At 31.8% G+C, this 11,693-nt stretch overlaps 1 long non-coding RNA gene across 1 annotated transcript in view; it reads left to right on the plus strand.

The window, feature by feature from the left end:
* Positions 1 to 7,150, plus strand: part of LOC119627524 (uncharacterized) — a 56,890-nt gene extending 49,740 nt beyond the window's left edge. The window contains exon 3 of the long non-coding RNA XR_005243701.2: positions 6,390 to 7,150. This is a non-coding gene — a long non-coding RNA (uncharacterized lncRNA). The remainder of the gene's footprint in view (positions 1 to 6,389) is intronic.
* Positions 7,151 to 11,693: the final 4,543 nt, after the last annotated feature.

Here is an 11,693-nt window from a genome sequence, read left to right on the forward strand (position 1 = left end):
AAACCAGCCAATAAAATGTCATGATTAACTGCATCAAATGCTGCCAAAAGGTCCAACAAAATCATGAAAGACAACATCCCTTGTTGCAATCAAAAGGTCATTATTTTCTTTCAATACAGCAGTCTCAGCACTATGATGAGGATGAAATCCTGATTAAAATTGCTCAAATGAGTCAAATTGCATCATGTGTTAATGTAATTGATTACAACCTCCAACACTTTAAGCAGAGCCTAAATTAAAAAATGAATGATGGTGTTGCACTTTATCCACCAGTAATGAAGCTTTCTTCAGCACTTCTGGCTCAGTATAAATTCACGGTCATTTGAAGAGCTGACTCAGAGCCAAAAAGGAGAAAAAAAAATACTATTTTAATGTCCATCAATGACATTATGAGAATCAATATCCAGGTACAAAACAGAGGACTGAGTCTTGCTGAGAATCCATCTCAAACTCCGAGAACCATAGTTTACTAATCCTGAACTGTTGAAAAAGAATATATACTTTGGTCTCTAAATAATTACTAGTATAAACTGAACGATCATATTTCCATATTGTGCTCCTCACAAAATTTTGCTACTGAACAATACAAAAAGGGCATATTCTTGTATCTTGATAGTTCTCCCTCCTTTTGGTGCCTCTCACAGATTAAGAGAGACAGGAACTGTGTCATTGACCTCCAGGTCATTATTGCTACAGTTGTACCCTAAGACCATCCCAAAGCAGACTAGAGATAGGAGGCAGAGACAAACAGAAAAAAATGCTTTACAGATTGCAGATATTTTAACAAACAACCTTGACTCATAACCTATACATGTAATATAAGAGGAAAATTGACATTAAAATTTAAAATGTTGCTATGTGATAGTAATAAAAGTAACAGCATTCAAGAAGTGATTTTTTTTTCAGGAAATATTATAAGCAATGTATCTACATATGAACAAAATTCATGTTGTATTAGTTTCATAAAAATATCTCCTAATCTATAAAATAGATAGATTTTATAATCCCTATTTTGCAGATTAGGAAACTAAGACAAAGAGAACAATTTCTGCCAATTCATTTTTATATAAGTACAAAAGTTTGAAATTGAATTCAAATATTTTGCTTCAAGAGCCTGCACCACTGGCTCATAGCATCTCTGTGCCATCTCATCCCATGTTTTCTAATGCTTGTGTGGCTAGTGACACTAGACAAAGCAATTCAGTTCTCATGCTACATTCCACTAATTTTTACACTGGCATTTACTTTAGTATGCTGCAAACAGCCATACATATATCCATACTTACATACACACATAAAATGTCATAAGAATACTAAAGGGTATATCCCTAAGCACTGTTTTATATGTACATATGCATTATGCACATATGTATCAAATGATTTAACACATAACTGGACAAATATTCAAAAACTTTTATAAGAAAAAAATTATAGGACAAAGTATATATTGTCTTTGACTTAAGTTGCCTATCACTAATTTTGGGGGTTAAAAGGGTTTCTCAATAGCATTGAGTGGCAATGACAAAAAAGATTTTCTCTGGGGTAATACTCTCACCATAATAAACTATCTTAGCAGAATGGCATTATTACAGTCAAAATATTGCTGTAGTCTATACATTCTTTCTTGTAGACACACATATTGATTTTTTAATCCTAAATATAACAAGAAAGAAACTATAACATATTTTGAACTGAAATAACAATGTGAGAATCATTTCATACAAAATCATCTCTAAGTTTCATTAAGTACATCAGCTGTCTCATCAACTGATTTTTGAAATGGCAAAATGACCTAGCAAATCACATCTAATGACAAAGAAAGTAAATGTAATTAAAATCCAACCTGGGGCAAAAGCTAATAACTGACAAATGAAGAGAAAGCATTAAAGTTATACTAAAGGTTGAATTAATAACCTTGAATGGAATAACAACACTCTAATGACAAAATTTCACTGACAGCTTTCCAGATTCTGAAGTCAATCAGTCATCCTTTTAAATCAGGTGTCCAACTATCCCAAGATTGATTAAGAAATGCTGGATTCCATTTTTTCCAATCAATTTCAACTGCCTCCATCAGTAGTTATTTTACTTTTAACTTCTTTCCCAAATTGGTGGCAGATCCTGCTCTTTTCGATTTTTGTTCATGTTTCATGGCTCTGATTTCTCATTTAGTCACATCATAGGTTGTAAAACTGTGCTTCATTCAAAAGACCACTGAACTTAGCAGTGTATTTAATGGACATTGAATCAGAAGAACTGTGATTGAATTTCTGTTTACTCTTACTGAATGAGTGTGTTAAAATTAACCTTTTGAATATCTGCTTTCTCCACTGTACAGGGAATTTTAAAATAAAATATTCAGATCCCTTATTTTTCAAAAAGTGAACATGTTAAAATTTGGATAATTCTTTCAGTTATACAAATGTAAAATATTATTTTCAATGGTAACTGACATTTCAGCAATACCCAAGGGCACAATTAGAAGAATAAAAAGTAGCAGTATTTACCATTGATTTTGAGAGGTATAAGATATTACATTCAATTCAACTTTTTATTTTATAAAAATGAAGAACTCATTGCCAAAGAGATAAATGTATCCAAGGTCTCAAAAATAGAAATTTGGGGTAAAGTTTCTTGACTCAGGTCTATATTATTTTTCAAAAATAAATCATTCAGGATTTACTAAACAGACATGTTCTGAAAATGTGCTGATAGGAAGGAAAGAGATGAGATCTGTTCCAAATGGGCAAAATCCTATTTTAGAAAATCTTGCCAAATATGAAATACCAAATAAAGAGACTAGAGTCGTTTTCCAGTTTTGTTTTCAAATTTGTAAATAGGGAGAAGGAGCCAATTCATTTTACTCCATTTTCTTTGTTTGTAAAATGAATAGGACACAGTCATCTGTAATGTTCTTCAGCTCAGTCAGTTTTAGAGCCTTCCCCACTGCTTATAGTTTGCAAGGCTTAAGAATTTGACCTCATAGTAAAGAACAAGTAGTTTATTCCTGCTTCAACCAGGTACTCTCTTGACCTTTGAATGATTACTTGATTTAAATATTCTGTTCTCCAAAATGGAGTTACAAATGTGCCCATTTTACAGAGTTGCTCTGAGGATTGATGAAACTCACTTTCACATACAAAGCACTTAGTCAATATAAGCGTTTATAATTTATTATAATGATTGTTTTCATTAGCTGATGTGGAAACAAAGATCACTCACTAACTCATAATAATCAACTCCTATAAAGCAGCTTTAATTACTTTCCTCAAAAGAGTTATGTGACAATTATGTTAAATTATCTTGTTTGTTTGCTTTATGAATTCTCTTACCTCTCCTTTACTTGGCCTTGAATATGTCCAGCCCCTTACAAGGTCAAACTAGAACATATCTTTCTTTATGAAGCACTTTCTATCCTTTCCTAAGCTAAATTAACTATCCATCTCTTGCAGTAGCATTCTGTATACATTTCCATAGTGATACTTAAATTATATTACCATGAATTATACTTGTGTCTCTCTCTCCTACAAGAATGACTCTTCGGGGAGCAAAACCTGGGACTTATTTACCTTGAGAGTTTGGAGGCCCAAAAGAATTACTGGCAAAACAAAGTTTCTCTGTACACATTTGCTAACTTTATGAAATATTAGGGATCAGACTGTAACAATAAAATGTATTACATTCTCCCCGGTAACTTAGGAATACCCATCTAATCAAACTATAGGGATATGAATGTGTTAATAATCTAGATAATTGTTTTGGTTTTTCAGATTATAATTTATGTAAATAAAGCTGTATTGCTATATATTTTACTTTGAACATATTTATTACTTTGAAGTTCTTGTTGGAGAAACAATGAGCTGTGATACCTTTGCTCTCTCTTTTTCCTTCTCCCAAGAATTTCCTTCTACCAATACAATCTACAAGGTTCACTCTCTCACCTCCTTCAGATTTCTGTAGGAATATCACATTTTCACAGATCAGTCCACTGACCTCCATGCCTTTTGAATCCAGTTTCCATTTGTATGATCTTCCTCACCTATACCCACATTACATTTTGAGTGTTGCGCATCTTGTTCATTTTCTTTATTTGTCTTGCCCCAGTTAAACTTTCTGAAAGTTAGGGCTTTTATATATTTTGTTCATAGCCATATTATCTTTGCCAGAAAGTGATCTGTCACATGTAGGCACACAAAAATATTTGTTAAACACGTGAATACATGAATAAATACTAAGATAGAGTAAGGGAAATGGAGGACAATGGTATTAAAAAAAAAAAAAGTCAAATAGTTTAACATAACAGCACCATAGACTTATTGAGAAGAATGGTTAAATAAAAACTTTCTTTAAGACTTATTATCATGACATTGTGAGAGATGTTGTTTTCATGAGAGCTAATAATCGCAATTACAAAGTTAATCATTACAGCCAGCATACGCCATGGGTAATTATGTGTATTTCAAAGTATATCAAAATGAAGAGTGACTCCTTTGTGAATTTGTATACCTTCTAAAATATATGTGTATTGAATGGCAAATATCTCTTCATTATTATATATCTGCCAATTGATTTCTGGGCACCCTGCAAGCCCAAATGTTTTTAGCATGTATTTCTCCTCTGTATTGCAGTTTCCATGAAGATCATGAACATATGTCTGCCAGTACTAGTAGAGTCTCATTGGCACAGGTTGTAAATATATGAATGATAACAACAGTAATAGAAATAATAATAATATAAACACAACAATAATAATCATAGAGAGTAGCAATGGAAAGAAGCATTTATTTTTTTAGACAGTGTGCCAGTCAGTACAGTTGGTAGCAACATCTGATTGAGAAATTATGAGCCATTCCTTCTCTAAGTGAGAAGTTGTGGTTTTCAGAACACCCCATGCACAGAATTTCAGTTGCATACTAGTATTACTCATCTACTGATCTGAAAGCAGCAGAAATCATGGCTAAATAAAGATAATTTGCAATTTCTAAATACGGTTCTAAGTTTCTGAACTTGTGATCCTCAGATCTTTTTTTTTAATCTTCTATTCAGATGGGCCTAGGTGTGACATTCAAACACTTAGAGTACATCAAAAGTTGTTACTAAATAATCAGTTTTAAAACTTGAATATGAAAACTGCATTGGAAATTGTGTAAAAAGTTATCTAACATACTTTTGAGTTATTCTATAGGTAATAAGATGAGTTCTGAATAGAAAAATGTTCAGATATTAAGAATTTTAAAGAAAAAAAATGAATTAACCTAACCAGCAGCATTCACATTAAATGGTTATCATGACATTTAGGAAATTAATTTTAAATTTTAAAAAATCACATAACATAACATATTGTAAATAAACACTGCTTTATGCTGGTTTGTGAGTCATTGTTCTAATAAAATCCCTTGCCAAATAAGTTTTGCAAATATTACATGATTTAACACAGATTATACTGAAAGAAGTGATGTAAAATTGTCTGTATTCATTCAAACTAGACATAAAATATGTTTAGATCCTAATATTGCAAGGAATTTAATGGGGAAGGAAATGAAAATGTTAATAAAGAACATATCAGTGCTGATTCAGAGATGAGAAAGTTACCAAGAGAAATAACAATTCAAATAAAAAGCAGTAAGAACTATATGAGTAACAGGATTTTTGGGTTTAGGGTTTTTTTGTTGTTTGTTTTATTTTTGTGTGTGGGTTTTTTTGTAATATAATTTTTTTCTAACATTATGAGAGCAATTTGGTAGTTGGGCTTGTGTCTACTTTGTTAATGATGTTTGACTTTTAGTATTACAGCACTACAGTTGATAAAGGAGGATTATTTACTTTCCTTGTTTGGAATCTAAACTCTGATAAAATCTGTGGCTTAAGGTACAAGAGCACTGTATGTGTGTGTGTGTGTCTGTCTGTGTGTGTCAATCTGTCTGTGTGTGTCTGTGTTTGTGTATCTATATTTATTTTCTTATATTTATCAAATTATTTAATATATGCCTATTCTTGAGACTTGAAAGTATTTGTAAATGAAAATATTACAATCACCAAAATTCACCCCACCAATAAATTTATTGTGTGAATGAAATTACAGGTCTTTTTTTCTATGCACACCAAACTGAAGGACTTCCTAAAGACTCCGTTTTGGTCTTCACATTGCTGAGTGCCAGTGATGTGCAAGACACGAAACTCAGAGCTCAGTAAGGGGCTCAGCCCATGGGGTTGTTTAACAAGCATTTGTAAAATTGTGACTGAATGATTATTACAAGTATTTTCTATACACTCAAATATTTTTCAAAATTATCATTTTGAATGGCTTCTTAAGGGACTGTCATCTCATTTCATCATACTAAGCGTCACTCCAATATTGTTGACTATTATTCTCAGTTCCTTGCATTTAGAAATAATGCTGCAAAGCCGGGCATAGTGACATGCACCTGGAGTCCCAGCTACTCGGGAGGCTGAGGCAGGAGGATTGCTTGAGCCCAGGAGCTCAAAGTTGCAGTGCACTATCATGGCATCTGCAAAGAGCCACTGCAATCCCACTCCAGCCAGGGGAGCATAGTGACACTTCATCTATTACAAAAAAATTATATAAAAATTATAAAAAGAGAGAATACCGAAGTGAATATCTCTCTCTCTATATATAGCCTCTGTAAATTTTTCTTTAGCATATTGACCTAGGTGTTGCATTATTTTACCAAATAATAGAATTCACATAAATCTGCAGAGCTTTCAAAGAGACTGTATTGAAGTGAATGCTTGTGTACGTTATTATTTAGTGAAAAGTTCAAAATGATGGCATAATGTTTTGGTTCACTTTCCCATGTTAACAGTAAGGCATTCCTAGAGTACATTTCTTATTAAGAAAAAAAAGATTGTGGTCACTTTGATCAAAAATTACCTGTATACTAGTTCAAATATATTATATATGAACTACAGTTTAAGAAAATATCATTAAATATTATTAATATATTTTACTAACTAAAAATTCTGCTATCATGTTAGGTTTTATGGCTTAAAAGCTTGATACTCGTTGTTACAGTAAATCTTTACTAATTCATGAAGCATCAAATTCAGATTTTTAAAAATTACGTCAAACTCAAGCTATTTAGATTTCAGTATAATTTCATATACTATATAAAAAGAAAATAGCTTAAAATAAAGTTATTTTATTGGGATGGGCTCCAGAGCCCATTAAATCAAAATTAATTTTCATTAATTCTTCATGTGCAAATAAGTCGTACTAATAGTCAAAAAAAAAAAAATACCTAATTAAATATATAAAATTCTCATGCAATTCTACCTGAAATAACTACTAAAAGTTGGAAGTGGCATTTAAACTTCAAAGTAACATAACTAAATTTATTTAATAGTAATTAAAAATGTCTATGCTACTATATAGGGCTAGAGAACAGGATGATGTTTAACTTCATTTTTCTTCCTTCTGAGAAAAGCCTCAGAAAATAGAAGTTTAAAGTTATCCTGCTGTTGTCAATTACTGTGGCTCATAATTCTTTTCACAATCCCACCACCCAAACCACCTCTTTTTTTCTTTTTCATCAGGTTTTCATTCTGGGAAATTTAATGTTTCTCTTGACTGGGTTATTAATGCAAGAAACCTATCCAGAACAATTATACCACTTAGTAGTTTGGGAGAATCTATATCTAATTCAGTTTTTGAAATGTTTCACTTATACTTAATCATGCATACTAGTTTGTGGGTGCATTTGCATCTTATGAAAAACACATGTCAATACACTTTTAAAGTTTCTAGATGATAATCAAACCACAAAACTTATTGTCAACCCAATTAGAAATATTTTTTATAAGAAAACAAATGTGAGTTATGTAAGATTTCTTTAACAACTTAGCAAGAAGAAAAATGATGTAAATTTTAACCATTTTTACACAGGAAAAATGATCCTACATTTTGTGAAAATTTAGTGTTTCAAAAAACAGAATTTTAAGTGCACGAATTTAGATTTAATTTATTTTCTTGGGGAAAATAAAACATGGAGCACTTAGAAAAGACTCCTGTATTGTAATCAGATTTGTAAAAGCATCATAAAAGCCATAATGTAAAATTGTTTTTGAAATTGCTACCTAGCATTATAAACACTACACCAAGAACAAAACTTGAAAGTATAAAAGAAACTTTTATGAAGTATGGACTATGACACACAACAACTTTGTACTCTATGTAATGTTGCCCTTATTTCCCCAACAGGCTGTGGGTTTCTCAGACAGGTTAAGTAGCTTGCTCAAGGTCAGGTTACTAGTTTGCGGCAGGCAAGAGCATGCATCAAGCTTCGTTTTAGGCTAAAGCCTCATGTTATCGCCACGGTATCACATTGTCTCCATATAAGTGAAAAGAAAATGATACAGAAAATTGATTCATAAATAAATGAAATGGGTTGTATAACCTAGAAAAAAGTAGAATTTGCTTTGTCACAAATACAATGAAATAAAGTCTTTAAACATCTGTAGGATTACACATATTTCATTTATATTTTAAAACTTGATTTGAAATTACTTCTTGGTTCTTTAGTCTTAATTTTTTAAACCACATATTTGTCTGTAACTCTTTTCTTCTTTTTTTTCTACCTAGCCTCTAGATCTCATGTAGTTACACATTTGCTGGAGACATCATCCCTAAGAATAGTTTGCTTAACTAAGAATTAGTTATCTGGTTATTGAAGTCTAATATAGTTGACACACTCATATTATTTATTGCTTTATCTAGATTTACAATTTACTATATATGTTAAATTTGCATTTAAATACATTAAACTATTACAACTGAGTTTCTATCTTACTTGATATGCTTGTGCTTCACTGTACATAACCCAAATAAAACCATAAAAACAATTGGTATATATGGATACGGTTATATTTCAATTTTGAAAATGAATTTTCCATAACAAAATTATTTTTGCTTTAATACATATTGCCTAATCGATGAAACATAAAATGATTATTCAATAATGCACGTATGCACTAACTTTGCATTAAAAACTATTTCTTGATATATTTCTGAAAATATTCCAAATTAAGTACTAAAATATACTGTTAACTCGATATACCTGGCAAAATAGGACAATGATATAAGTTATATTACAATGTTGCCATGTGAACAAGTATCCACTGTATAGATGCATGCATGCAGTTTTATGTGTTTAGACTTCTAAATACGCATATGTACATCTAAGAGAGTGTGTGTGTGTGTGTATAGAAGAGAGAGAAAAAAATGACAAGAAATGTGCATAATACAATGAATAGTACAAGATTGCCACCTTCTGGATTTAATACATAAGTGACTTTTTTCTTTCTTTTGGAAAAATGTCCCTCTCTTCCAAAAAGTATTTATTATTAATGATGTTTCTTGGTAATTTGCCCTATCTTTTACCACTCATATTTAGGTACTGTTTCTAACACTATAATTCTTTTACAATTGCTTGGAATTCATTTTATGTATACAAAGATTTTCTAGATAATATAATACGTTTTAAAATTTCCTCCAAATGTAGCCATTTGTGTGTCAGTGACACAACTAAAGCCAATCTCCCCCTCCTGCCCCCCAAAATAGAACACACTGCAATGGGAACATATATTTGGTAGGAAGTTAATTAAGTCATTATTTACGTAACTGTAGAAATTGATAACTCAGCAACAAAAACATTTCCAATATTTTGTGCAAAATAATGGCAAAACACATTTTTCTAACATATTTTACTAGTTTAATATTCTGAATTTATATATATATATACACACATATACACACACACATATAGGCTTCTTATCAAAAGTAGCAGAACTATTTTTGTTAAAGCTCAAAATTAACTATATGAGCATTATACAAGTATATCTATATTATCAGGAATGATCACACATCATGTGAAGTGAGCAAGCATATCTTGAATTTACAATCGTCAAATACAAATCTCTCTTCTTTGGTACCAGATTCCCCTGAGCCATGAGGAAGTTGAATCATGATGTCCTTCATCACCCAAAATCTCATATTCCATAATCAGAACTTGCTCTGAATCTAAAATCCAATCAAACATTTTCAGCACTGTTCTAACTCAGAATACTGATAAATTATAATTGTTAATTTTGCTTATACACTAAAAATCATTGACCTTTCTTCTATTAGAGAAACATCAAAGCTTTGGGAAAGAACATGACTAATCATTATGTTTGGGACAATTTGCTTTATTTATTTTCCTTTTGCCTATTTTTTATTCCTTTCTTCTTTCTCCTCTGTTTTTGGAAATATGGAGTGCATATATATTTCACCGAGCTTATAAATATTGAAAGGTATCTGAATCTTTCTATTTTTCAAATGAGTAAGACTGCCCTTGCATACAAACATATCAAATATACATATGAATCTTAAATATGTCAGGAAAGATATACTATTTTTGGTTGTAGACAATATTTTATAACATAATGTAAATGTTCATAGCCACTCTAATATTAATGCTAATTTTATGTAATCTATGTTGTAAAGGTCTTTTAAAGAACTTATAATTCACTCTTCTTTGGGGGATTGGGATTTTAAGAATCATGATACCTCTCCATTATCTGTGTAAAATTACAATAAGACATTACTTTAAACATGAGATAATATCCTTGTCCAGATTTCTTGCCCTTCAAATATTATTCATTCACTATTGAATTCCCAAAAGACAACTTCCCAAGTAGATTCAAACAATTGGAATATGGAGTGCATTGAAACAAAATGAGAGTGAAGAATGAAATAATTCATTATAAGAGGAATTTAAATGCTTATGACTTAGCGACCTTTATGTAATTCAAATAATCAAAATATTGTAGAATACACTTTTCTCACTTTCTTAATATAGCAACAGGGACGCATTTTTGACGCTCCTGCACTCGTTTTTGTCATATACGCCCAATGACATAAGCGTCTATCCCAAATATAAAACGTACATGGGCCGGGAGCAGTGGCTCACGCCTGCAGTCTCAGCGCTTTGGGAGGCCAAGGCGGGCAGATCACGAGGTCAGGAGTTTGAGATCAACATGACCAACATGGTGAAACCCCGTCTCTACAAAAAATACAAAAATTAGCCAGACACGGTGGCGCATGCCTGTAATCCCAGCTAATCAGGAGACTGAGGCGGGAGAATCCCTTGAACCCCGGGAGCCGGAGGTTGCAGTGAGCCAAGATCGCCCCACTGCACTCCAGCCTGGGCGACAGAGCGAGACTTAGTCTCAAAAAAATAAACTAAAATAAAATAAAATAAATCTTACATAATATCTATGTCAGGGATTTGAAGTTCTGTGAAGAATAGTGCTTTACTTTTAATGTGTAAGAGCTTAGAAATTCTTGAGTTTAATGACTAGTAACTTCAGAAGTTCTCTTTATGTATAATTATTGTAAAAATTAATGGGGATTAAACATACTATCAAAAGGTCAACGAATACCTTTGGATCTCAACTGGAATTTCTTTTACAACTCCATACACTCCAAAATAAATATGTCTTAAATAAGAACTTTATATTTTGAGTAAAATAAGATAAAACAGAATATAATATCATACAAAACTAGCAATCTCACAGTATTGAGAGTGTATCGGGGTTCCAGAGAGAAAAACTAAGAATTGAGTATCTTGTAAATAAGAAATATCCTCGGCAGGGCGCGGCGGCTCACGCCTGTAATCCCAGCACTTTGGGAGGCC

This window comes from Chlorocebus sabaeus, chromosome 3, assembly GCF_047675955.1.
Source record: "Chlorocebus sabaeus isolate Y175 chromosome 3, mChlSab1.0.hap1, whole genome shotgun sequence".
Taxonomy (NCBI): Eukaryota; Metazoa; Chordata; class Mammalia; order Primates; family Cercopithecidae; genus Chlorocebus; species Chlorocebus sabaeus.